Consider the following 24,462-nt stretch of genomic DNA (forward strand, 5'->3'; position numbering starts at 1 on the left):
TTGACAACTCTTTTGCCCGTACTGTGGGCTGAGCCCACAAAACCCGTCAGACAGCTGACGACAACATCCCCCGAAAAGGTCTCCCTACTTTCCCTCCACCCCTCCTACCTCCTTCCGTCTCATCTCCAGAGAAGCCAGAGATACCATAGAAAAACCTCGGTCAGAATATGGTCACTCCCCCATTTAAAACCTTTCAGCAGCTTCTGTTGTATACAGAATAAAATTCAAACTCCTCTAAAGGCCTCTAAGACCTGGTACGATCTGGTCCCACCCACCTTTCTGGCCTTTCTCATGTCCTTTCTCCCTCAGGTCACTGGCTCTATCTCCCTGCTCCAGAGTCTACAGCTGCTGGTTCCTATCTGGAATGTTGTATGCCTACCTGCCTGCCATACGTGTGCTCCCACCGACCCTGTTCCACACAACATATACTCTCTTCACCTGACCATCACTCAGGACTCACCCGGACCATCACCACCGCCTGGGGGAGCCCTCAGTGCCTCCCTCACATGACTGGGTGCTCCTGGAAGCAGGGATTGCATTGCATCCATCCATGCGTCCCCAGGCTGGGGACAGGGTGAGGCCCAGTCCACGTGTGGGGGTAGGTCCGCTGGGGCCGGCAGGAAGATCCAGCTCCTCCCATGATGTGGGCTCTCGGCCGGCCTCCCCCGGGCTCAGGCTGAGCAAGTGTGAGCACCGCTGGCCTCATAAGAGGTGCTCCTCCCACAGGGAGGTTCTTGGGGCTCAGCAAGGACACGGCCTTTCCTATAGATCAGGTAGTGATTTACAGAGAAAGCAGCCCACATGTCTTTTTGGGTTATGGAGGCAGGGACCTTCCAGGCACAATAGGCGTGAGTGCAATGAGGACAAGGTCTGGAGTCAGGAGAACCCAGGCGGGAGACTTAGTTCTGTCCTAGGTCAGCGCAGCCCTGGGTGCCCTGCCCTGGCTGGGCCATTTCCTGGGGGCCAGACTAGAGGTCTCCAGAGCCAGCCCCAGCTTGGGGTTAGTACAGATCAACGTCACATAACCCTAGTTTCTTCACCCCCTAAAATAGGGACAATGATTCCTACCAAGTTGTTAGGATGAAATGAGACAACACAGCAAAGCACCTCACAGGGCCCCACCCGCAGGACTTAGGACCCCACTGGGACTTCCATGGACCCCCAACTTTTCTTGCCTTCCTGGCCCCTTCCTCACAAAATAAGTTTAAAATGTCATGCAACTGGTATAAAGATAAGTATAATTCAGGCTGAATAATATTTATTTTTTCTTATTATTTTAAAATAAATTGAAGTATTTTCGTGGACCCCTAGGAATATTTGCTTTCTACCTTACCACCCTGTATTTCATCTCCCACCCCAGTCCCCACCTGCACAGGGTCCTGGGCTCTGTAAGGGGCTCTGATGTCAGCACAAGGGATGAAGGTTAACCATGTCAACAGTGCCTGGTGTATGAGTCAATCTGTTAACTCAGTGTTTGTTGAGCATCTCTCATCGCTAGTAGTGATAGATTTGTTGGTGCTAATAACTTCCCTTGTGTTATCATGGTAGAGTGGGTTCAGTTGTGTCCTCCAAAAACTCACGTCCCCTCAGAACATCAGAGTGTGGTCTTATTTGGAAATAGGATCCTTGTAGGTGTAATTAAAGAGTCCTCAAGACGAAATCATTCTGGTTCAATTCAATGATTGATGTCCTTCTAAGAAGAGGCGAGGACGCAGAGAGACACAGAGAAGAAGGTGATATGAAGATGGAGGTAGAAATTGGAATGATGTGTCTATAAGGAAGCCCAAGGATTGCCAGCTGCCTTACCTGGCAGCCACCAGAAGCCAGGAGAGAGGCACACCTGCAGAACATCTGGCCTCCCGACGTGAGTGAGAATGCATTTCCGTTGTGTGAAGTCACCCAGTCTGCGGTAACTTGTTTTGGTGGCCTTAGAACAGGAAGACACTCTGTTCATCTTCACAGCAGCCCCACCCAGAAGAAAGGCACTTTTATCATCCTCCAGTTTAGACATCAGGACAGGGAGGCTCAGAAAGTTCTGGCGGCTTGGTCAAAGTTACCCGGGTTCCCCTGACTCTAGCAATAACAGGCCCAGCATGACAGGACTTGGGGTGTGGCGGGGCAGGGGGGGTGGCATGGGGAAGGGAGGCTGGGGTTGGGTGAGAGGTGAGGCTGGAAGGTGAGTCAGGGCCCTGCCACCAAGGGGGAAGCTGCATTCTGCTGCCATTGACACTGATAATTAGAAGCACAGTGGAGCCACCTGGGAGATGCTTCCACGCGACACCAAACGAAGAAACAATGTGAAAGCAAATCTGCTTCTGCACGAGCCGTGCAACAGCAGAGCTGCCTGTAGACAAAGCCTACAAAAGGTGTAACGTTGCACCCTCGGGCCGCTAGATTTGTGGGAGATTTTTTTCCCATCTATTTTCCAAAATTTCTCTGATGTTATGTTTTTCTGGGTTTTGTTTGTTTGTTTGATAGGGAAAACATGCAGAGGGACCCTGCTCCCTGCTCTGAAAAGCCACAGAGGCTTGAAAGCCAAGGAAACGGAAGCCCAGGCACATAGCTCCCTCCACCTGCCCTGGGGATGCTGCTGCCCGAATCCCATTTCCCTCGGGCGTCTGCACTGCAGGAGCCGCAGCCCTGCTGGAAGCACCTCCCTAGGCAAGCAGGATCCACTGGGGCTGGCTTGTCAGCAGAAGGACAAAAGGAAAATGCTTTATCCCAGTGCTGATATCAGAGCCCCTGCTGGAGTCCAAGACCCTGTGCAGGAGGGGCAGGGGCGGGAGAGGCACTGCAGGGTGGGATAAAGGGAGCAGAAACCACCCGGGCTCCACTGCTGGAGGTGCTGCATTTGCACAACAAGCTGTATTTTTCCAGAGCACCTATTGCTTATTCATTAGTTATTCCACAGACTTGCCAGGCAAGCACATCTGCAAGGCACTGGGGCATGTGGCAGGGGCCCTGAGCCATCTCATGGAGTGGTGGGCAGCTGACCCTTTGGTGTCAGAGGTCTCAGATAAGGGATGGGGTCTTCAAGGCCATGCCAATTTCTTTCCAGGGCCTGAAGACAAGTTCATTACTCCAGTCCACCATCCATCTCTATACAGTGACAACTGCATGTGGAGCTCCTTCCACCCACCCCCACCCAATACACTCTGGGCCCAGACATCAAATGGTGGGCAAGGCAGGCAAGACCTCTGCTCCTGCAGTGCTCACGGGCTGATGTGAGTGACAAAGTCATTATTAGCCCACAAACAATATTTCATTACCAATGTCAAGAACTAGGAGACACGAGACGTACCTCTGGGGCCCTGTATGTCCAGCTTCTCCATGAAAGGGAAGTTTGAGCCAAGAGCTGAGAAGTGAGGAGGTGTTGGGTGAAGAGTAGAAGAAGGGCAGGGGCTGTGGCAGAGGGAGTGGCATGTGCAAAGGCCCTGAGGCAGGAGGGAACATGGTATATTCAAGGAAGAGAAAAACAATGTAGCTGGAGCAGAGAAAGTGATAAAAGAGGGAAGAAAAATAAAGTGATAAAGGAGGGAAGTGGCATAAAAGAGGGAAGTGGGATATGGGGCTCCAGGGAAGAGGGTCAGGGAGGAGGAATCAAGTTGATAGGAATCAGGGTTGATAGGATGGGCAAGGGCTTTGGTCTCTGGCCCTAAAATAATAGGAAACGCTGAAGAAGTTTAAACAGCTGACTGACAGCATCAGATTTTCTCCTGACTGGGGACCTGAAATCCTGGCTGGAATCCCTAACACACACACCATGTGGCTGGGGTCATTTCCTCCTTCATAAAGTGGCAGTCAACAGGACCACGTCCCTGGACCTTTACTATTTAATTGGGTGTCTACTTAATGCCATGGGGACATAATCTTCCTTGCTATGGATGAGGAAACAGGCTCTGAGAGGTGAAGTGACTTGCCCAGGGACACACAGCAGAAGAGTGGCAAAGGTTGGTATGAACCTGAGTAATTCATCACTATCCAAAAGTCTATCCTTCCATGGTCCTGGAGTGTGGCTGGGTTAAGATAAGGGATGAATGAGGCATAGAACTGGCCCTCTCTGCTCCAATTCCCTCTCCTTCAAACCCAGCCTCATCAGATGCACAGAGGAAAGGACCAGTGTAGCCTCTGTGTGTATGTGTGTGTGTGGCTCTAGTTATTTTTGGCACCAGAGGAACTTAATTAAGAATTGAGTTCACAGCTTTCCCACTGAGAGCAAGCCAGGGTACAGGATGGAGAAAGGGAGTTGAAGTCAGAGCAGACTGCAGACAGTGATACTAAAATAATGAAACCTTGGAGCCTTCCACTGGGGCAAGGGAGGGGCATGGATGCTATTTGGGGCCCTGGTCATGCTGCCCAAACCCAGAGTGCTAATGTTCTGCCTTCACAGGAAGAATTCTTTCTGGGCCTGAGTTGGAGTGGAGCCTGGGAGGCCGTTGCCCTTGGTGATGGCAGAGACTGTGTCCTTGGACAGAGGCTATTGAGTCAGGGAGCCATCCAGGAAAGAGCCTTGGATGTGGACTCCTCCCCCTTCCCCAGCAACTCTGTTTGTCTCCACCTACCTCCCGCTCTCCTCATCCGGGCCTTTCCCTGAAGCCTGCCACCTGAGCTCGGGATGCCATGGGTCTTTCCCTCCTCTTTAGGATTTCAGAAAGTTTCCTAGAGCATCCATCCAAGGCAAGCAATGGTGCAATGAATCTAGTTTAGAGACGAGTCTTGTTTGGCTGCAGTGTTTTAAAGAAAAGTAAACTGCGATACTGTGATAATACGAAATTTTGTGCAGAGAGACAGCATCATGCCGGGCTCTGAGTTAAGTGCTAGGGGTACAGTGGGAAGAGGACAGAGGCCCAGGGAGGTGGGTAGCAAACAGGTACATATGCACAGCAACAACATTAGCTGGTGATAAGGGCCTTGCAAGGGGATCAGCGAGATGGGGTAGGTGGTTCTGGTACATTGGGTGGTCAGGGTGCCTTCAAGGTTGAGAAGGAGGCAGCCAGGTGAAGCAGAAGGAGGAGCTGATCCTGAGGGTGACTGTCATGGACTTTGCCATGAGACCCAGGGGTCCACAGGTAGGGAGAAGGCGCTGATGTCAGTAGAGCCATCACTGTTATTAATTGATTGGCTGTTGTTGCCATAACTGCTACATTGAACAAGAATGCCTGGCATTAGTGGTCAAAGACAGCTTTATTTTTGTCTCCTGCTTTAGAGAGGAGGTCCCTGGTCCTCTCCTGCTCTTCCCTCCTGGGTAATAGAGATAGGCCTAAGACACTTAAGTTCCCTGCCACAGCCTCAATTCAGAAACTAACAGTGTCCGTCCCTCCATGTGCACATACTACTCTTTCATATCACACTGTGGGCCAAATGGGGAGAGGAAAGAAGAAGCAGTAGTTGGTACTTGACAAGGTAGCTTTGCATTCTTTGGCTGGGTAGGGGGTTAAAGCTGACTTTTTCTACAAGGGTATCTGCTGTGGTGGTGGTGCCTCTCATTTAGATGACCTCTCTCTTCTCAGGACCTCGTTCCTTGGACATCCCTCCATTCAATGTTAGCTGCCCCTTCCAGGAGATCCCCTCAGCAGAATGTAAACTCTCATCTATCCTTCTCTGCTGTTGAGGCCACATCTGGCCCAAGGAAGCGCTCAGGTTGCCTGGCCTGCCCCGAGGTGAGTCAGTTACATCATCATCATTGCCATCATCATCACCAACATCTTCATCACCATCATCATCATCATCACCATCACCACCACCATCATCATCACCATCATCATCATCATCACCATCATCACCACCATCATCACCATCACCACCAACACCACCATCACCACCACCATCATCACCACCATCATCACCATCATCACCACCATCATCACCATCACCATCACCATCATCAGCATCACCATCATCACCACCATCATCACCATCATCATCACCATCACCATCATCACCAACATCTTCATCACCAACATCTTCATCACCAGCATCATGGCCATCATCATCACCATCATCACCACCATCACTATCACCATCATATTCTTAAAGAACCAGATAGTAAATGCCTCAGGACTGATTTGCCATTTGGTCTCTGTCTCAACTACTCAACTCTGTCATTGAAGCCCAGCTTCGTAGCCACAGACAATATGTAATGAATGAGTTGGCTGTGCTCCAATAAACCTTTATTTACAAAAATATACCGGCTGTAGATTGCTGACCTGTGACCTAAACAGACTTCAGAAATAACATTTCCCTGACTGCATGGGAATCTGACAGCCAAGCTGTCCTCCATCACAGGATAGAAATCCACCTTGCTAGAGAAGCTTAACCCATGAAACTGCTCACACATAAGGCAAAAGTAGAGAAATTTACAGTGATTTCCCATATACCCACCATCTAGCTGCACCACCACTTTTCTGCCATTCTTAAGACCAACTTAAGAGAAGAAATCCAGTGGCAGTGGTGGGGACTAGGAAACAGCCAACTAGGATGTAAGATTAATAAGAAAAAAGAGCTTTTAAGAAACATCTTCTCTCTGCTGGAGAAGCTTGTAGCTGTCTCTTTAAGTCATTTCAGAGGCTCTGAAGGTTTGAGGTCAGAGAACTCCTGGATCTTCAAACCTCAAGGCAGAGAAATTTTCTGACACAGCTGCCCTGGCCTTGTCTGACTTCCTAGAATAGCTGAGAAGAGCTGCCAGGATAAGTCTTCTTTGTAAGTTAAGTGACTTTGGAGATTCTTGCTGTTGGTGGCATCCTGGGGTCATGGAAGGTCCAGGGGCAGCTGTGAGTTTGAGCACCAGACCCACCATCTGTGTGACCTTGGGCCCATTTTCATATCAGCACAGTGAGTGAATAATACCTGCCTCCAGAGTGTGGTTGCAAGAATTACATGAAATAATGTATGCCATGTAATGTTTTCTTATATATTCTGAAGTCAGTGGGGGTATAAAAATGAAGTTATTGTTTTCCTTCCATCCTGCTTTCAGCTGTGTGTCATTGAAACTTGCTTTTTCATCCTTTGTCAACAATTCAAGCAGATGATGGATTCTTATGTGTTCTCTTTCCCTGGACCCAACCCAGCTCCTCTTCTTTTGATTTCTCTCCTTTGTAAAGTCACTAAGTGCCTCGTTTATTCATTCCACAGATACACACTGGCATCTGTTCCATGCCATGTGGCACAGAAGTGGGCAGGTTCCCTGATATCTCTGAGCTCAGGGCCCAGGAGGGCAGTTACACAGGCTAACCGACCAGGGCCCCTAGATTGACAAAGTTAGACCACCCTCGAGGGATTACCAAGAAGGGAAGTTTGGGGCTCACAAAACCACACCAAGCCCATCCCATGCCTCCCAGGCTGCATAAGTAGAAGATAAGAAGGTAAAGAAGAGGTGATCTTTGGAATTTTGAGGGCAGAGTTCATCCCTCTCCTCCTCCAGGGCCCAAATATGTGCCCACATGAACCCAGAAGTGTTCCAGTACTTTCCACACAGAGGGCATCAAAGCCCCATCAGTGTTGGCCAGAGAAGCATGGTTGAGGAGGACAAGAGAAGCCAGTGAGCAGAGATATCGGTCCTCTTCCCTGTCCCTCCTCTTTCTTGTCCCCGGAAGACGGAGCAGACAGGAAGAGTCTCGGAGACAGATGGCAGCAGCTGTCGTCCTGTCCAACAAGGTCAGGGTGGGAAGAAAGAATCAAAGAGCAGATTTACACCCTCTCTCCAACACTGAGTCCCCTAAGCCTCCAGCCTGGCTGGTAATCAGGAAAATAGAGGAGAGAGGAGAGAAGTTGCAGCTCTAAATGGTTGAGACTGGACTTCTAATGACCTGCAGCATCCAGAAAGCTCTGAGCATCAGCCAAACACTTCACAGATGGTGTTGCATTCTAACCTCATGACAAACATCTGTGAGTCAGGACTAATTTGGTGGCTAGTTAAGGACGACTGGCCCAAACTAGATTAAGCAAAAGAAAAAAAAAAAAAACTTATTACTCACATAGTTGGGGAAGAAAAACAGATTAGCTCTTGAAGGAGCCAATGCCCCATTATAAGTTGTCCAGCTCTTTCTGCCTCTGTCTCTCTGTCTGTCTGTCTGTCTGCCTCTCCATCATCTTTCATCTCTCCCTCTGTTTCTCATTGCCTTGATGATTTTGTATGACTTATTTATCCTCCAGCACTAGGCAGCCACTAAAATGTCTGTATTAGTTTCCAAATGATGCTGTAACAAATTACCCCAAACTTGGTGGCTTAAAACAATACAGATTTACTCTCTTACAGTTCTGGAGGCCAGAGGTCCAGAATGGGTCTCACTGGGCTAAAATCAAGGTGTTGGCAGAGCTACAGTCCTCTGGAGACTCTAGAGGATAATCTTTGACCTTGCCTTTTCCAGCCTCTCCAGGCCTCCTGCTCTGCTCAGCTTGTGGCCTTTCCTCCATCATCAATGACCCACTGAGTCCTCACATGGCATCACTCTGACACTGACTCTTCTTCCTCCTTCTTCCACTTTTAAGGACCCTTCTGATGAGATGGTGTCCACCTGGATAATTCAAGGCAGTCTTCCAATTTAAGATCAGCTGATTGGTAAACTTATTTCCATCTGCAACCTTAATTCCTCTTAGCTGTGTAAAGTAACATATGCAAAGGTTCTGGGGTTTAGGATGTGGACATCTTTAGGGGCCATTATTCTGCCTGTCACAATGTCTAACAGGCATCTTAAGCTTGACATACCCATTTTCAACTCTCTCTTCCCCTCCAACAAACTGGCTCTACCTGCAACCACTCTCATCTGAGCTGATGGTGAGTCCATCCTTCAGTTGTGCAAGTCACAGGGACCTGGCTCCCTCTTTCTCACATCCTGCTCCCAGTCTGTCAGCTACTCCTGTCAGCTCTACCCTCAGCATCTGCTCACAATCTCCTCACTACCAGCCTAGATGAGCCACCATCCTCTGTTGCCTGGATGATGGTAAATGCCTCCCCTTGCCCCCTGCAGCCTGTTCCCAACAGGGCAGACAAATAGTCCTTTGAAAACCTAGATCAGATTGTGTCACTCTTGGTAGGTAGCTCCATCTGATTCTGCACTTAACTGCGAGTGAAATAGGAATCAGAGAAACGGAGGTCAAAGTGCTGCCTTATTACTGAAAAAGCTACACTAGAGGACGTGGCTCAGGTGTGATGGAGGGTTTGTTAAAACCCTTTTGAGTTGAAAATACTCACCCAAACTTAAGGCAGAGCTCGGCTAAGATGACCAAGCTAGTAAACCAAAATATTCTTTTCCTGGAGGCAGGCAGAAGTGACGGTGAGAGAGGAGACAGGCCTGAGCCAGCATCATCTCCCTAACCCCCCACCTGAAGGAGAGAATAAACAGTGGGGAGAGGTGCCAAAGGGTCCTGGGGATGTTCCTCTACAGGGAAACAATACGAGTAGGAAGTAACTGTTCCTTTTCAATTTCTACTGATGTGTCTGAATGATGGGATTAGTTTTCATGGTCCAGAGGGGTTCATGTCTACATCCAGATCTGTTTTGGGATGGGACAGATATGGACTGTGGAGCATGGGTACTGGAGGATGCTAGTAATATAAGCCTCAGTGTGGGAGGCATTTCTGACATGGCTTCCATGATTCATTTCCCGGTATTCATGCTCTGGTGAAATTCCCTCCCATCAAAAGTGATGGAATGTCCCTTCTTAGATACGATTACACAAGACTGCCCCCCTCTCTCTCTCTCCTCCCCACACACCCCTGCCTTTTGTGCTGGCTGGTTCTTTTCTCAGGCTTGTCCTGATGATAAAAGTGTCATGTGGGGCAGGCCCACATGTCAAGGAACTAAGGGTTATGTCCAGTAAACAGCCAGTGAAGAACTAAGTTTCTCAGTCTGATAACCCAAGAGGTATTGAATCCTGTCTACAATACACAAGTGACCTAGGAAGCAGATCCTTCCCCACTGGAGCCTCAAGATATCTACAGCCCTGGGTGACACATTGACTACCCCTGTGAGAGACCTTGATGCAGAGGCCAAGCTAAGCCATGCCCAGATTTCTGAACACAAAAACTGAGATAATAAATTGTGCTGTGTTATCACAGACTGACTTCTTATGCAGTAATAGCTAACCAATACATGATTCTTTAGCACAGTGTTTGGCACCTAAATTCTCATACAATGGACATTATTTTTTTATATTTGACTCCAAAACCACTTCTCCCACTATCTCTCAAGAGTGACTGAGAGAGACTTCTAATGTTGGAAATGTTTTCCAAATATTTTACTTCCGATTTAGAGACCGAAATTAAGGAGAAGAGAGTGGAGAAATGCTCCTCTTCCCTCTAGCTCGGGAGGCACCAAAAGACTGAAACAGAACTGAACTGGCTTTTCTCCCCTACTGTGATTTTGCTGATCTTGAGTTTCCTCCTCATCCCATGAGTTTAGTTGCAGCCCAAATTCAACCCCAGCTGAATAGCTCTAAAGTGGTGCCAGATAAAAACAGCACAACCCACATAGAAACAAGCCTCCTATTCTCACAGTTGCCATAGAAATCAGGGAAAAGGTGACTAATAAAAAAGCTTTGTCTGGATCTTGGTAAACAGACCCAGCCGTGGTGCCTGGGAGATTGCTCACATACAAAATCCTCTGGAGCTGTATTCAGATGAACAGTTCCAAGAAAGCTGGCTCCACTGGTTCCCAGCAATGGTGGACATGATCTCATAAGACAAATAATGCTCTAAAAGTATCTAATGAGGTCATTTTTTTATGTATGATAATAATTTTCCTTGGGGAGCCAACCCATTCCTCCCTAGGCTGGATCAGTGATTTTCTCCAGGTGGGCACATGTCCAAGCCATGTAGTGAGGTTTTGTCTTGGGACCCTGCTGTACCTGTTGGGAAGCAGAAAAATAAATAGCAGTAATAGAATGGAAGTATGGATTACTTGAAGCCATCATATCAAGATAAGCTCCCTAAAAGAAAGGGGGGACACAGAGAGGAAACAGACTAGAAAGAGGGAGAGGGAGAAGGAAAGGAAGGCAGAGTCCCCAAAATACCACTTGAACATTTAGATCCATGTATTTATGACCTGATCTCCACCTTAGACTCGTTGGTCGTTTGAGCCAACCAATTTCATTTTTAGTTAGGTGGATCTGGGTTGGGTTTCTGTCCTCTGCAAAGGAAAGAGACCTGTTAGAGATTGAATTGTGTCCCCCAAAAGATATGTTGAGATCCTAACCCCCAGTACCTTAGACTGAGACTTTATTTGGAAATAGGGCCATTGTAGATATCATCAGATAAGATGAAGTCATACCGGAGTAGGGTGGGCCCCTAATCCAATCCAATAGTGTCCTTGTAAGATGATGCAAAGACCCAGAAGAGAACACTATGACATGACAGAGACAGAGATTAAAGTGATGCAGCTGGAAGCTGAGGCATGCCGGAGATTGACAGCCATCACCAGAAGCCAGGAAGAGGTAAGAAAGGATTCCACCCAGAGACTCACAGGGAGAATGGCCCTCGACACCTTCATTTCAGTCTTCTGGCCTCCAGAACTGAAGAGAAAGGATCTCTGTTGTCCTAAGTCACCCAATGTGTGGTGCTGTGTTACTGCAGCAGCCCTGGGAGACTAATCCAACACCTGGCTGGTAGGAATATTCTGAAAAGAAGCCAAAATCTGGTACCAGAAACTGTGATACCGTTCATCTCCGCCTGTCTCTCTCCAGCTGTTTGGCTCTGGGTAAGTTTCCTCACCTTGGTTTCCTGGTCTGTGAAACGAGGAGCGCAGGTCTTCTGCAGTGCTGTGGGCATGTTTGACAAGGGACATGAGCCTATTCCTCAGAGATTCTTTGTTGAAAGAAAATGGAACCATTAGGGGTATATGCTAGAGGCTCTCAGATACACACTACTATATATAAAATAAACAACAAGGACCTATGTATACGCAGGGAACTATACTAATACCTTATAATAACCTATATTGGAAAAGAATCTGAAAAAGAATATGTGCATATATGTATATACACACACATACCACACACACCACACACGCACACACACACATATATAATTGAATCACTTTGCTGTACATCAGAAAATAATACAGTATTATAAATCAACTATACTTCAATTAAAAAAAAAATCCATAGACTTCATTATTTCCCCTCCATGCGACTTCAGACTAGGCAAAGTCCTGAGATCAAGTCTGTGCACCCAAGTGAGGGGCACTGCTATAGCCTGATTGGTTGGAACACCAGTGTATAGGTTATGGAAATGACTTGATAACAATTACATTTGTGCATATTTTATATTTCACCTGCTTTGTTTTGTGGTGTTATTATCATTCCCAGTATAACTCAGGTCAGCTGGGCATCATCAGTTCTATAGATCAGACTGTCATGAGCTACCATCCCATGGCTTTAAGAAGACTACACTGTTCCACTCCATTTCTGCCAGTTTGAAGAGGCGTATATACCCATGCCCTCCTCTGCCTCAGGTCCTACAACAACCTAAGCACAAAACTCAGTCCCAGCACGGGTGCCTAGAGGAAACTGCTCAGGCAAAACAGTTTGAGATTCTCTGTAGTTCTCAGTGAAGGTGTGTGGGTCATGGATTGTGGGAGAGGGCTGACGTTTGCCCTCACTCTCTCAGCCAACGTTCTCTCCTACTTTCATTTAGGATCAAAACAGACTTCTCCATTTTTTTCGTTCCTGGAAGTTAAGGAAAGATCTTTTTTGGGAGATTTGGATTTCCATATATACATTACTAATAAGAGAAAAAAAATCAAATTGTACACTTTAAACATATGCAGCTTATATGTCAATTATATCTCAATAAAAGTCCTTAGGAAAAAAAAGAGAGATTTTTTGTAGCTTGAATATGCTGGCAGGTAGGGGGGCCTCTCCTTCCACCCTAAGTGGCTCAGCCAAATGCAGTTCGATGCTTTCTTCTTGAGAAAAGCAGCGAATAAAAATATCTCCATTTTTATTGTTACATTAGTAAATATGTCCCTGTATTAGATAGCTAGAGCTGCTGTAGCAAAATAACAGGTGATTTAAACAAAAGAAACTTATTGTCTCCCAGTCTGGAGATCTAGAAATCTGAGATCATGGTGTTGGTGGGTTTGGTTCCCCCTGAAGATTGTAAGGAGGGCTCTGTCCCAGGCCTCCCCTTGGCTCACAGTGGGCATGTTCATATGGTTTTCTCCCTGCCTGTGTGTCTGTCTCCCAATTTCCCCTTCGAATAAGGACCCAGTTATATTGGATTAGGGCCCACCCTAATCACCTTACTTTAATTTGATTACCTCTGCAAAGACCCTGTCTTCAAATAAGGTCACACTCTGAGGCACTGAGCATTAGGACTTCAATATATGAATTTGAGACAGAACACAGTTCAACCCATAACAGTCCCATTATCCAATTCAAGAAATTCTGTACACCAGATGCCCCAAATTTCAATGAAGAAATGTTGCAAGCATATGCATGTGTCTGGTGATTTTTATGCAAGTAGGTAATTACATTTTGAAGCTGAGCCCCCTCTTGGCAGCTGTATACTGAGGTCTAAGTCCTTCCTCATCTGAGATCCTGACCACAAGTATGGCTACTTTGCCAAAGTTTATTTGGGAACCAGAATAACAACTTTCGCCTTTTGAGTTATGATTGTTAGGCACGGTTAAAATCCTGCTCTTCAAACTAAGCCCGTGTGCCACACTACTGAGCCTGAGTGCCACATCTACTGAAGCCCCTGCACCTAGAGCCCGTGCTCCACAATAAGAGAAGCCACTGTACTGAGAAGCCCGCATACCACAACGAAGAGTAGCCCCCACTTGCCACAACTAGAGAAAGCCTGCATGCAGCAATGAAGACCCAACACAGCCAATAAAAATCAATTAATTAAAAAAATAAAAATAAATAAATAAATAAAATCCGGTTCTTCAAAATCTAAGTAATTTATACCTTTGGTGATTCTCTCCAAAGGGACATCAGCTTGACTGAATGTCACGAACTTCATTAACTCTTATTGTTGGCCACACAGGATCTCCCCATGACTGTGAGCTTACAGAGAGGTGTTCCATTAAGTTACTAAATATGCTGTCACCCTGCTGAACTCTGGTGAATCCGCACTCTTGCCTGCCACACAGAGAATGAAAATAACTCCAGATGGCTCAGAGGAGTGATCCCCATGTCGACTGAGTTTGCACCATAGAGACAATGAGGTTGGCGAGTGTGCTTGCTCCTCTGACACCACCTAGCTCAGCTAGTGTCATTTCTGGGCAGAAGTTATGCTAAAACTGCAGAATTTATATTTGGTGCATGGTGGGTAAAAGAATGGACCCAATTATGATAATGACAAGCGAAACATTATTAACTACCTTTAGCAGAAAGAAAAGCTCAGCCTTGGGGAAGCTGAGACTTTCCACAGGACATATGACTCTAAGCAACTGAGCCAGAATTTGAACTTAGATTTGATGCCCCAAAATCCTTTGGACCAGGTAATACAAGTCCAGCCCTGTGGTGGCCATCTGCTCTGCTTGCCTTGGGTTTGTCTTTGGGAATCACCATTCCTTCACTCTCAGGTCATTTGGCTCAAGTGAGGCTGACCTCATCTATTCCACTTCAATTAGGCTTGGACACATGACCCAGCTTGGCCAATCAGAATCATAATGTTAATTCAGGCGTGGGCACGTGATTCGACCCACACCAGTGAAATCTGACAGAGGGGCTCTGCTCCTGTGCAGAATTTGGAGGTGCTGGTGGTCACTCTCACTTACACTTGGAAAGAGCCTGCCTGAGAATGAAAGACCAGGAAAGGACACTTCACGGCTAAGGTCAGAGTTACCCCTAGACTTCTCAGTTGAATGTGTTAATAAAATTTCTTTTTTTGTTGTTGTTTATTTGAATTGAGTTTTTGATATTTATGCTCAAAAGAGTAGAGATTAATCCAATCCTTATAGTTTAAAGTGTCCAAAGCACATGATTGGATGGTGCCATAAGGGACCAGTCTTGTGGACAGAGAACGCCAGGGGCAAAGGATGTTTAAAGTCAAGTGGGCATTGGTAGGGATGTGAAGTCTTGAAGCCCTGTCTTGTGGTTGGAAAACTGAGAAAGTCCTAGGAAAAATGGGATGAGCTGGCCATCTTAGACTCAGAAGTGTTCTTATAATAAGAACATGTATAGGCTTTCTTCCCTTATAGGCTCTGACACTAAGGGACTCCACTATCTTCCAAGGTGCCTTCCTCTCTCTTCCCCCCAAACCAGTGCACTCCCTTGAGTGTTCTTCTGGTCCTCTTTCCTTCCAAGTCTCTCCTATTTGCTCACCCATCACATTTCAAACCTGCTGTCAATGATTCCCCACCAAGGGAGCGTCTCCCTCCTTCTGAGCGAATCTTGTCAGTGTGTTCTGGGTTCTTTCACTGCCAGGCCCCTTCTTCACACTCTGTCCTTCCATGCAGCCCCCATGGTTCTCCCTGCACTAGGTTTGGCCCCAGCTCTTGTGAACTCAAATATATATTTCTCAACTCACGTGTGAGTTGGGATTTGAGGTCTTTGCTTCTTTCTAGTTAAGCTGCAGCTGTTGTTGTAGACTAGGGTTTTTCTTTTGGTCTGTGGATTTTTAGAAGATGTGGGAAGATTAAAACCTAGGGTGGTCATCTTTATTCCCCAGGAACCCAGATATCCAGAAATCTGAGAAATTTGATGAATCTACCATTGTGTCCCACGCTCTGCTGCCATCGTGGCCATTCCTGCCACACTGCTGCTCTTGAGCTTTAGGAACCCAAGCGTCCCGTCTCCTCAGTCCATCCAGCAATTACTCTCAGGTGGGTGGGCTCAGGAAGGACTATTTACCAGATATTTTGTCATTCCCAGAAACTGTGCTAAGTACTTTCATGCCTCCATGCCTTTGCTTATACTGTTACTTCTGCCTCAAATACCCTTTGCCTAGTGGAAATACCCTTTCTCCATCTGGAAAAATTCTTTGCATCTTTCAAATTCATCTCAAGTGTCAGCCTTCTTTATGAAGCTTCTCCACCTCCTACCCTCCCCCCCCATCATCACCAACTTATTGAGTTGTGTCAATGCATCTCTCCTTCTGCTCTGTTATAGCATCACTTGGCTGAACCCCCCATATCGTAGCATCTATTCCATTGAACCTAACATACGTTCTCTCTCTTACTAGGCCCTGAAGTCTTCAAGGTCAGAGAAAGCACCTGATACATCTTTGTGTCCTAAACACCCAGCACAGGGCTTGGCATAGAGTAGTTGATCTCAAATCTTTATTGAATGAGTGAGTAAGTAAATAAACTAGCTTATGCCAGGCTTGCATCTAAGACAGCTTCATGGTGTCGGAAGAACTGGCACAAAGCACTTCTCACCATTCGCAAAGGCACAGCTGACACTGCAGACTCCGGCCTCCAGTTAGGAAGCACTGGGCTCTTTGATTCCATTTCATTATCATGTTTCTATAAAGAAAACAATGCGATGCTTCCTTAGTGCTTCCCAAAGCACCCCAATCAGCACACTAATCACTTTGAAGTGTCATCTGAATCTGCCAGTTTCAGAAATTTGCATATTTTCCCATCAGTTCCTCATTCCCCTCCCCCCTTTCATTAGCTATTCTTGGAAGAGCCAGGCTCCTTTCATATTGCTCAAACCGACTTGATTTTTATTTCACTTTGTAAAGACAGATTTGTGAGATGATGAATTAGTCATTGCCAATTTCATGCGTTTACGCTCTGTGCGTTTACACCTTATATTTATTCAGCCCCATTCTCCCCTTCTGGCTCCAGATGGTGTGGCGATACAGCCTCGGGGATGGAAGGGAGAAAACTCACTCTCTCTCCCTCCCTCCTCTCACGATTTCAGCTGCAGCTCAACCGTGCCAGGTTTGAGGGGTGCAGCACCCTCTTGCAAACGCGGCTGCTTCTGCAGATTTCACAGGCGCTCAGGAACAGGGAAATGTGAGTGAGGCGATAGGAACCACCAGATACGCTCTCTTCACTCCAGCCGCTGTCCCTCACATAAAACCGCAGTGGGGTGATATTTTGATAATTTGCAGATATGTATTTTTCCAAAGATTTCATCATTCAGGCTGTGAGCCGCAAGTGCCGCAAGAGAAGGCTGACACATGGAACCATTGAACAAAAGACTCAGATCTTTAGATTTTCAACAGCCAAAAGCCCCGGTGACAGAGGAGTGTGTGATCAGGCCAACCCCAGACTTCTTGCCTTCCTCTGGAGCCCCAAATGGGAGTCTAGACAAAAATGTGAAACAGGGACCAGGATGGGTGGAGGAAGGGTCAGAGACAAAGCTGTGCTGATGATCCTTGAGGAAGGCACCCAGCACCTGCCCATCCCCCAACATTGAAACCCAGGGAAAGGAACAGCCCACAGGGCACAGAAATCCTGGGCAAATCTGGGGGTTAACTGGGAGTGGACAAGATTGTTCCTTGCTTTCTAGATGGGGGCCAAGGGAGGTGGCAAGTTTGTTTAGCCCCTCATCCCCCAGGCTCAGTAGAGTAAAAGTGGTGAAGTGTCACAGCTAGGTAAAGGAACACAAAGGATGCAAACAAGCACTTGGCATCTCCTGTGACCGGAAATGTTCCTATTCCCCTGAAGAGGGGCAGAAGCAGACAATGCGACGGGACCTGGAGAGATGAGGAGTCAGGAGTGGGTGAGGGCACAAGACGCAAGCAGGGGAGGACAACCCCGGCTGGTATGGAGCCGTGGGTGCTCAGACCATGCCAGCATGGACATAGGACCACCCAGGAACAGTGAACCCACCCCCACAATGCTGTGGTCCTACATAGCCTCTGAGAACTCAGACACAGGAGGGATGGGGGCGAGAGGAAGCCCCCAACTTGGTTGAAGAGACCCTCAATTGATTGAGATCACCCAGAATGGACTGGAGAATGGAGGCGGGAGATAGACCTTAAGGTGAATTTCAGGGCAAATAGAAGAGGTTTCTGCCTTGTGCGTCTGTGTGGGGGCCCGGGATAGATGAGCACTCTCTGCCCTATTGAGCAGAAGTACATGAGCTGACTTCAAAGTTTCAGTGAATCCGAGACTCCTGGAGGAAAATGTAAAGATCATTCAGGGCAACTGCATGTTTTAGGGATCTGGACATTTTATGTACTGACTTGGCCAGAGTCCCAGAAACCCTAAACAGAGCTGGGTCTTCTAGGCCTGCAAGCTTACCAACACCTACAGAAGCTATTGACTATATTAGAAAAGCTAATCATATTTCTCAACACAGGTGCCCACACAAAAAACATTTTACAGGGATATTTTTAAACATCTGCAGTGTGTGTGTGTGAGAGAGAGAGAGACACAGAGAGAAAGATTATACTAAAAATAAAAGGATGAATTCAAAAAGCTCTGGGAGCAGAGGGTCTTAAACGTCGGGATGGTGAGTTCCTTGCTGGTCTTAGACTCTTCACAGAGCACCGTGAAGGGGGGACATCTGGATCAGGAATGATATTATAGGCAAGAATTTTATGTTGTGCATAAAGCTTAAATATAGTTAATTCGGAGGCTATGAAATATAATGAATTATAAAAGGAATGGTCAAAATAAGCCCAACTGGATTTTTCCAAGTTTTCTCAGGCTCTGTTTGCATCCCATATGCTGCTTGTGCACAATCTCAGTAAAAATTGGCACAAAGGTAAGAAGAAAATCCATGGAAGGAGGGTCAGCCATTGTTTTCATTTGTTTGGCAAAACGGGGGTGGGGGTGGGGGTGGGAAAATGAGGTGATTTGATTTTAGAAGCAATTTGATTGAATTTGATGTGTCCATTGAGCACAAGTGCTAAGCCAACAACTCCCTCTGGCACTGGGAGAACCAAGGTGACCAAGTGTGGTGTCCATCCTAAGGAGTTGTGGGGCCATGGTGGCAAGGACTTAAGATGCCAGAGCTCAGCTACCCTACGTCTGATACAATCTGGCCTGTCTGGGGAACTCTACAGCTGCTGTGGGTGGAAGATGATGAATTGATGGAAGAGAGAGAGTAGTTGCTATGGGCAGTGAGGCTGGAGTCAGTCGTGGATGAAGCATCATTTGAGGACCACCACTCCAATCACTTACTCAGGGGCCAGGCTACTTCCCTGTATCTATATAAATAAAATCCTGGCATGTGGCTGCTCCTGCAAGTCTAGATGTCCTGTGGCCACCCCACTTTGCTCAGAAGATCTTAGCTCCAAGCTGGAGGTGAAAGAGAACCATGAAATGTTTGCAAGCAAACAACCCTAAAGAGAGTTTCCTAAAAACAATAATTTAGGACAATTATATAGGAGTTCTTTCCACCTTACCATACATTTTTTATCTCTACTTGCTCAGTCAAGAATTACTGCTTGAGATCCTACCAGACCTGGCATCGTGCAGGACTCACCAGACACGTGGTAGGGCTTCCTAGGTGGTGCAGCGGTTAAGAATCTGCCTGCCAGTGCAGGGGACATGGGTTGAATCCCTGCTGCAGAAAGATCCCACATGCCGCGGAGTAACTAAGCCCATGCGCCACAACTATTGAGCCCATGTGCTGCAACTACTGAAGCCCACGCACCTAGAGCCCATGCTCTGCAACAAGAGAAGCCATGGCAATGAAGAGCCCGTGCACCACAACAAAGAGTAGCCCCCCCACTCACCGCAACTAACGAGAGCCCACACCCAGCAATGAAGACTTGACACAGCCAATAAATAAATTAATTAATTAAAACAACAACAACAACAACAAAATACAGACACATGGTAAATGCAGGCAGAACCAGCCTTGACAGTGTGAGCGGTGCACACCCAAATCCTCAATGGGCAGATCAGGTTGCCCTCCAATCCCGGCCCCCCAGAACTCTCCTCTTTGGGTCTGACATGGCCTTTAGAGGTAGCAAACTCACAGATTTATGCTTTGAAAGTATAGGCTTCGATTTGCAGCAACATGGATGGACCTAGAGACTATCATACTAAGTGAAGCTAAGTCAGACAGAGAAGGACAAATATCATATGATATCACTTATGTGCGGCATCTAAAAAATGATACAAATGAACTTATTTACAAAACAGAAACAGACTGACAGACATAGAAAATAAATTTATGATTACTGAAGGGGAAAGCAGGGTGGGGGGTGGTGGCAGGGATAAATTAAGAGTTCGGGGTTAGCAGATACACACTACTATATCTAAAATAGATAAACAAGGACCTACGGTATAGCACAGGGAACTATATTCAATATCTTGTAATAACCTATAAGAGAAAAGAATCTAAAAAAGGATAGATGGTAGATGATAGATAGATAGATAGATAGATGACAGATAGATGGATAGATGATAGATAACTGAATCACTTTGCTGTACCCTTGAAACTAACACAACATTGTAAATTAACTATACTTCAGTTAAAAAAAACACTAGAAAAAAGTATAGGCTTCAGTTTCCTGAGAGACCAATGCAGAGGCCAATGACAGAGACACGCTGCATGTGAGGATGATATTTGGCTTTTTTACTCTGAAATAAGTCACTGCCCTGAAGGAACTCACAGTCTACTAGATGGATGGAGAGTTGGAGGGTGACAGCGATAGTACACGGTAGTCTTTCCTGCAGCAGAATGTTGGATTAGTTTTGACTAGCGGGAGATGTAAAAGTTTCTAAAAGGAGGTTCTGCCTAAGCTGAGGTCTGAGGAGTGACTAGGCCAAGCAAAGAAAATATGTAAGAAGGGTGTTTCCAGCCAAAGGACTAACATTTGCAAAGGCTCAGAGTCACCAAACAATAAAGGGATCTAAGCTGGAAAGGGGTGGGCGGGGAAGAATAGAGACACTGTATACCTCCTACCTGGCAGATCCAGTCCCAGGCACAGTAAGGATTGGCTTAAAGGAAGCTTGACCCTTCTTAGAAATCTCCCCGCACCAGGAAGAGCCTGGCTGATTCAGTCCTTCTGTATCTGAGCCCTGGGCTTTAATATAACTAAATGCCCAAATGGTCACTTGGCATGCCTTCTGTGCCTGGTCCAAGTGACCCGGAGAACACACAGAGGACAAAGCTCGGGTTGCTGTGAGTGTAGGAGGAAAGACAAAGAAATAAATGAGTCAGTGCAAGGGGGAGCATGAGGTGCAGAGCCAGGGCTGGATTCAGTCATCCTAAGTGTTCTGGAGAACAAGAATTGCTCCAAGGAGCAGACATGACCTGCAGCTATGTTTTATTTGGACACTATGTTTTCATATTTAAAAAATGTAACTGCCAATATTTTTTAAAAGGCGATGTCAAAGAAAAATGCAGACTTCAGATCTCCCTGGAAACATCAATAAGTTCTAACTGCAGTGCCCCACATCCCAACATGGCCCATGTGTTTGCCCAGAGCTGCGTAGCAGGGGTCCCATTCGGATGGAGCGTGTTCTCACCAGTCCACACCATCTGCTGGCTTTATTCAATCCCGTTAGCAGTGTGGCCCCTGCAGTCACCTAACCCTGAGATCCCTGATTCATGTAAACATCAGCCTAGTGCTTGACATATAATAGGCCCTCCATCAATGGGGACTCAAGATAATAATAATAACAACAGTAACTATTATTATTCCCCAGTTCATTTCACTGCCCATCTCCTTGTTAGCCCCCGATAGTTCTGAATATCTTCTGTGCTCCTGAGAACTTGATGACCTCCCAGCCTTTCATTCTAGCATAACAGACACGAGTGAAATAGCTGAGCTGCCCCAGCCTGTAGTGACAAGATGTCACAAAAGGAGGGACTATGGGGATGGCTTCATAGGGGAACAGCGAGCATTTGTTCCACACAGACCCCAGCAAATGGGTGGTGGCAGGGAGGCAACCATTGCAAAGACAACAGGGCAGCAGCAAAGACCCACACATCACTTTGCAACACATGGGGCACAGCCCCAGCCTGGCTGGCATCTAATTTGTAGCAAATAAGTACATTTCTAGGAGAGCCAAATATGGCTCCTTGCTTGGGTCCCATCTATCCAGACACCTGTTTTGCTCCATCTTCTCTAGCTAATCAGTGCCCTTGGGGAACAACTCAGCAGTAGGACTCTGCTACCACACTGGGGACTCTTATCCCCCCTTACCCCAACTTTCTCCCTCTATGTAGGCTTATGTCTATAGCCACCAAGCACTTCCAACAGCTGCTTTACTGCTGTTTTATGAATGTCAGCTCTGGAGAGTGCATCGTTCTCTTTAGTATTCTTTTGATGGTGTGCAGAATGAACACTTACAGACTGGAACTTATTTTAGTGTGTGTTACAGACTGAATTGCCTCCCCCACACCCCCCACCACTACCATGATTCATATGTTGAAGCCTTAACCTTCACTGTGACTGTATTTGGAGATGAGGCCTTTAAGGAGGTAACTAAGGTTAAATGAAGTCTTAACTATGGGGCCCTCATCCGATAGGACTGGTGTCCTTGTAAGAAGAGAAGGAGACACCACAGAGGCACATTTACAGAGGAAAGGCTATGTGATGGCATGGCAAGAAGGTGGCCGTCTGCAAGCCAGGAAAAGAGGCCTCACCAGAAACCAACCCTGGGGGCACCTTGATCTTGGACTTTCAGCCTCCAGGCCTGTGAGCATATCCACCTCTGTTATTTAAGCTACCCAGCCTGAGGTATCTTATTATGGCAGCTCTAGTGGATTGCAATGTGTACCAGGAAAGAATCAATAATTGGCACATCAAAATGCAAGCTCACAGATGATATTGCTCAGGGTGAGGCTTAAGCTTTTGAGTTGAAGAAAAATGTTAAACAAATAATAGAACTTGAAGATATAAGAAATGGCAGAGTTTATTTCTGTGTATGGTGTTGGGAAGTGTTCTAATTTCATTCTTTGACATGTTGCTGTCCAATTTTCCCAGCACCACTTATTGAAGAGGCTGTCTTTTTTCCATTGTATATTTGTGCCTCCTTTGTCAAAGATAAGGTGCCCGTAGGTGATTGGGTTTATCTCTGAGTTCTCTATTCTGTTCCATTGATCTTCCTTTCTATTTTTGTGCCAGTACCATACTGTCTTGGTCACTGTGGCCTTGTAGTATAGTTTGAAGTCAGGAAGCCTAATTCCACTAACTTCATCTTTCCTTCTCAAGATTGCTTTGGCTATTCAGGGTCTTTTGCATTTCCACACAAATCGTAAGATTTCTTGTTCTAGTTCTGTGAAAATGCCATTGGTAATTTGATAGGAATTGCATTGAATCTGTAAATTGTTTTGGGTAGTACAGTCATTTTCACAATGTTGATTCTTCCAATCCAAGAACATGGTATGTCTCTCCATCTGTTTGTATCATCTTTGATTTCTTTCATCAGTGTCTTATTACACCATACACAAAAATAAACTCCAAATGGATTAAAGACCTAAATGTAAGGCCAGACACTATAAAACTCCTAGAGGAAAACATAGGCAGAACACTCTGTGACATACATCAAAGCAAGATCCTTTTTGACCCACCTCCTAGAATAAGGGAAATAAAATCAAGAATAAACAAATGGGACCTCATGAAACTTAAAAGCTTTTGCACAGCGAAAGAAACCATAAGCAAGACAAGAGGGCAACCCTCAGAATGGGAGAAAATACTTGCCAATGAAGCAACGGGCAAAGGATTAATCTCCAAAATATACAAGCAGCTCATGCAGCTTAATACCAAAAAAGCAAATAACCCAATCCACAAGTGGGCAGAAGACCTAAATAGACATTTCTCCAAAGAAGACATACAGATGGCCAATAAACACATGAAAAGGTGCTCATCACTAATCATTAGAGAAATGCAAGTCAAAGCCACAGTAAGTTATCACCTCACACCAGTCAGAATGGCCATCATCAAAAAATCTAGAAACAATAAATGCTGGAGAGGATGTGGAGAAAAGGGAACTCTCCTGCACTGTTGGTGGGAACGTAAGTTGATACAGCCACTATGGAAAACAGTTTGGAGGTTCCTTAAAAAACTACAAATAGAACTACCATATGACCCAGTAATCTCACTACTGGGCACATACCCAGAGAAAACCATAAACCAAAAAGAAATATGTACTGTAATGTTCATTGCAGCACTATTTACAATAGCCAGGACATGGAAGCAACCTAAATGCCCATCAACAGATGAATGGATAAATAAGATGTGGCATATATATATACAATGGAATATTACTCAGCCATAAAGAGGAATGAAATGGAGCTATGTGTAATGAGGTAGATAGACCTAGAGTCTGTCATACAGACTGAAGTAAGCCAGAAAGAGAAAAACAAATACTGTATGCTAACTCATATATACGGAATCTAAAAAAAAAAAAAAAAAAAAAAAAAGGTACTGATGAACCCAGTGACAGGACAAGAATAAGGATGTAGATGTAGAGAATGGACTGGAGGACATGGGGTTGGGGAGGTGGGGGGCGAAGGGGAAGCTGGTACGAAGTGAGAGAGTAGCATAGACATATATACACTACCAACTGTAAAATAGATAGCTAGTGGGAAGTTGTTGTATAACAAAGGGAGATGATGGGTGATGTCTTGGGGGGCCGGGATGGGGAGGGTA

This window comes from Hippopotamus amphibius, chromosome 1 (assembly GCF_030028045.1).
Source record: "Hippopotamus amphibius kiboko isolate mHipAmp2 chromosome 1, mHipAmp2.hap2, whole genome shotgun sequence".
NCBI classification, from domain to species: domain Eukaryota; kingdom Metazoa; phylum Chordata; class Mammalia; order Artiodactyla; family Hippopotamidae; genus Hippopotamus; species Hippopotamus amphibius.